Raw genomic sequence first — 5038 nt, forward strand, 5'->3', positions numbered from 1 at the left:
AAAAATTGCATGGTCTTCTCTACAGATGCAGAGAAAGTCTTTGACAAAACCTAACATGTCTGCAGGATAAAAGTCCCAGAGAATATAAGGAACTGTGTGTGGCTACCCCAGGGGACATATCTCAACATAATAAAAATAGAGAATAAATAAAATAATAAAAATAAATAAACAATAAGGTAAATAACTAATTAATAATAAATAATAAAATAAAATGATAAAAAAAGAGACACCCACATCCAGCATCATCTTGAGTGGAGAAAAGCTGAAAGTAGTCCCAGTGATGTAGGTATGGGACAGGACAGCTCACTATCCTCATTCCTACTCAGTACTGTGCTCATAGCATTAGCTGGGGCAGTAAGACAAGTGGAGAAAATCAAGGGCTGCAGATAGGAAAGGGAATTAGGTTGTCCCCCTTTACGGATAATGTAATATGATGCGCAAGGAATGCCAAAGACTGCCAGAAAATGTCTAGAAACAATAAACAAATCCAGTGTACATTTTAAGGAAGGATGTGGTTAGTAGAATGTGTCTGTAATCTCAGCCTCTATGGCAAGATGAGAACAGGGATAGGAAAGTTTCCACAGGCTTGAACGCTGGCTAGCCCAGAGTGCACAGAAGTGAATAACATGTCCTGTCAAACAGTGTAGAAGGACAAGGAGCCATCTGCACAAGGAGTCATCTCTTCAGCCTTGTTCTTTAAAAATGTGAAAGGACAGGCCGGGAAGATGAGTCAGTGGGTCAAAGTGTTTGTTGTGTGTAGCATGAAATATTTAGAAAGCACCCATGCTACTGGCAAGGCACTGGCAGTCTGGATGGCTGGTCTCAGCCCGGGCAGACCCTGTCTGTCTCAGAGCTTTGAAATCTCTCCACCCGACTTGGTAGGTCTCCAGGGTCAGCTGTTGCCACGCCAGCCCCACACTTCCAAATTCCCATGGCTGGCTGGGGTGCCTCGCCACTGTACCTTTCTCTGGAACTCAGTTGAGTCACCACATGAAGGAAAACACCACACAATCTTAGTTTAGAATCAAACAGCAACAAAACTGCTGGTTGCAGCAACTAGCATCCTAATGTTGTAAGCTATTGTAAATATAACTCCTCCAGGGGTGAATTCTGGAAGATCCGCCAACTAAACCAGGGGCCTCTTGCTAGCTATATTTTGTTCTCCAAACTCTCCCTGTCTCCCAGCCAAGTTTCCTCTCCTCCTCTGTCATCCTTTTCTTCCCCTGGAAGTCTCACCTACTCACCCAGTGATTGATTCCTTGAAATCTTTATTCATTAAGGGAAGTTTCACATGAAGTCACCTGAGTACAGGATTCACTCCTGGTCCCAGGCTGCAGCCCCTCTTGGGGAAGTAGAATTAGCATCAACATACAAACAGCATCAGGGCCATTCACAACAGCTGTGCATGCATGTGGATTTAAGTTCAGTTCTCAGAGCTCATGAATGAGCCAAAAAACATAGGACAAATGTCTGTGATCCTTACACCCTTACAAGGAGGTAGGGGAGGTGGAGACAGGAGAATCCCCAGAGGCTTGTGGGACAACTGATTTTGTATTCAGAGCTAAAACAAACAAAACCCTTGTCTGAAATGAGATGGAAGGTGAGGACTGACATTTGAAGTTGTCCTCAACCTCCACACCTATGCCATGGCACATACCTGCCTGCATTTACACACACACACACACACACACACACACACACACACACACACACACACCATTACAATATTTATTTCCACTCCATTCCATTTGATAGACATTTTTCATTCAGTTATCATCACTACAGATATTTTGTTGGATGTGTAACACATTAGATACTGTGTTAAGCAAGGTGTGGTTGGCCTTGCCATGTATAAGTGTCAGTAAATGTTAGGAACATACAGGGCAGACAGTGTGGATGAGGGTGAAAGTAAGAGAGCTATCACTTTCTAATCTTGTGTTTTCTAATGGCCAGAGCTTTTGTGTTGATATACAAAGGTGCCCATGACTGTGCCAGAAGATGCTGTCATTTCCACTATGTAGAAATGCACTAGAAGAGACAACAGATGTTCTCAAAGGGTTGCTAGGATGCCATCCTTTGCACACATAGTAAACAGAAATGTCAGGATGGACATCCAAGATGATGAAGTCTTAGACAGTAGCCTTTCTGGCATGGCAAATGTGTAAATGTGGAACTGGTCACTGGCCATTGTTCAGATATGTGAAGTCTTTTCTCAGTTCCTATTCTCTTCAGCAGCTGTTTGGTGACTCTTCCTGGAGAGACAGAAACAGATGCCTACTGTAGATCAGGCTGGTCTCGAACTCAGAAATCTGCCTGCCTCTGCTCTCAAGTACTGGGATTAAAGGCGTGCGCCACCACCTTTTAACTTTTTTACCAAAGTGACCAAGCACTTAGTATACAACACGGCTGCCCTGCGTGTTTATGAACTTCCTCTTTTCTCTCACAGGAAATAAATGTTACAGGAAAAAAATAGTGCAACGTCTCATCTCTACAAACCATGCTTGCAGTTTCCGGTCACCTTAGGGTCTGTGTGCTCAGACTAAGAACATGAGATACTCTGAAAGGAGGGCAGAACAGGGTGGGAAGAAGAAACAAGGAACTGGGTTGTTCTGAGACTCTAGAAAACTATTGGCAACAATATGCAAACAATGTTTATTTATTTTTTGTCCTTGAGGCATCAAAAATAACACTATAGCTGTGTTAGCCCTCACACTGGCTTTTAACATTGAAGCCACGAGTCCCAAGGGGATTTGAAAGCTACAGTAGGAAGAGCACCCACCTACGAGAAATGTAGAGATTTTCCTGGAAAAGCTCTCTTGTCTTTGAGTTTCAAGTGTGTGCTTCCCCGCCCCCACACCCTCCCAGTCTTGGTGTGTGTTTTATAACACTGAGGCAATCAGTGTTTTGTTTGCTCTTTTAAACAGAGACCCAGGGATGACACTGTGCTGGAAGGTTGCTTCTGGTATGCTTTGGCCTCAGTGGCTGGGCATCCCAGAAAGTAGACATCATGAGTCATCTACAGAACAAGGCTATTCTGCCCTTAGTGTTCAAATACTAGATCTACCACAGGGGGCAAATCAGGTTCTGTTCACTTACCTTGCAAAACCTGTCTAGGTGTGGGGCAGGGATGGAGGTGGTAATAAAGATACAGGATAGAGATATGCTGGTAAAGATACGGTTTACTAGGTGGGAATATTGTCCAAGAAGAAGATTTAATTGGAATAGAAAGGGGTTGGGTAGTCAGAACAGGTCAGAGTTAATATGGCAGGTCACAGCATAGTAATGTCCACTGCCTTCCCTCCAAGGTAAACAGGAGCTACTTTTTGCAAGTCTGTATTTAATCTTCAAATTCTAGTTGGATTTCAAAAGTTGTATACAATCCACCCAGAGCTATTGAAGGTACCAGGCATGGCATAAAATCTCAATCTTCAATTTTTTTTTTTTTTTTTTACTGTCTCTCCAATCTCTACCTGACAGCTTGCAGAACGTGAGCTGTAGAGCTAACATGGTCCTATTTCTCCCTCAATGTTGCATTTACTCTCTGGACTTTAAGTCCAACCCCACCTAATTCCCCTCCTCTCCTTGACACCAGAGTTCTTCAACATCTTTTTCAAGAGATGAGCCACCCTCAGAAGAGTTTTCCAAGACGAGGTAGAGGATTCTCGGTGAACAAAGATACTGGTCTCTGCTCATCCCTACAACGCTTACTTTGGAGTGACTCCTATTCCATCTCCAGTCACAGAGGGTGAGGGGATTTGTCCTCAGCCAGCAGGGAGTGCCAGAGGGAAGAGAGAGGAGTGGTTCAGATTAAAGTTTTTTTCAGTGACACTACCAAGATGTGGTAGGTTTTCCTGTCCTTTCTTGGATGGTGTTGGCATGAAACAAATGATACACACCACCCTGCTTTCTCGATGTCCCAACTGACTCATTTCTTTCCTTTCTCATTTTTATTTGCTCATTTTTTTCCCCTTATAAGACTTTGTGACACGGTTGTCCTGAGCACATTTTCCCTCCCTCAGTCTAGCGAACAGCCCTGCCTACATCTTAAAGATCTTATTCAACAACTGGGCTACAGAGGCAGAGAAAAGGGACATACTATTCTCTCAAAAAATTCTAATTTACTCTTTAACATTTTCATACATGTACATAATATATTTTAATCATATCCATCTCCCACCCCCTTTATTCCTGTCTTACTCCCTTCTGGGATCTTTCTTCCCAATATACCCCTCTCCTACTTTTGGATATATATATTTAATAACCCAGTGAGTTAGGTAGAGTTGCTATGGGTGTGGTTACAACCCCGGAGAGGACAGACCATTCTCGAGGGAGTGTCATCTCATTTTTACTTTTTATGATTCCAGTTGTAAGAGTGAGTTATACTGTATCCTTGAAAGTCCGGAATATGAGTGGCTCACTGCATACCTAGTTTCCAAGCAATGCTGTGGGCTTTCTCAGTATTGTTCAGCAGACTGTGTTTCCAGCTCAGTCCTCTTGACTTGGCCTTGCCTTTCTCATGCTTAAACTAATTCAGTCTATAAGGGAATATTTCCCTGGATCTGGAAGGGATTGTGTAGGTGTCATCTAATGCCCTAGTGCAGTGGTTATCAATCTTCCTAATGCTGTGACCTTTAAATACAGTTCCTCATCTTGTAGTGACCCTCAAACATTAAAATTATTTTGCGGCTATTTCAGAGCTGTTCTCTTGCTACTGTTATGAACTGTAACATAAATATCAGCTATGCAGGATATCTGATATGTGACCTCTGTGAAAGGGTCATTTGACCTCCAAAGGGATCATGACCCACAGGTTGAGAACCTCTGCTCTAGTAACTGTACGATTACTAATTCTCTCAGGCTCATTTCCTGTCAGAGGAGGGGCACCCCATCATGTTGCAAAATCTCAGATTAGGGGCACCATACAGACAGATTCAGCAGTGGCAGAGTCCCAGTCTCAATCCCTCAATCCCAGTTGGGAGAGAGAGAGAGAGAGAGAGAGAGAGAGAGAGAGAGAGAGAGAGAGAGAGAGAGAGAGAGA

The sequence above is a fragment of the Mastomys coucha genome, unplaced genomic scaffold, assembly GCF_008632895.1.
Source record: "Mastomys coucha isolate ucsf_1 unplaced genomic scaffold, UCSF_Mcou_1 pScaffold1, whole genome shotgun sequence".
NCBI classification, from domain to species: domain Eukaryota; kingdom Metazoa; phylum Chordata; class Mammalia; order Rodentia; family Muridae; genus Mastomys; species Mastomys coucha.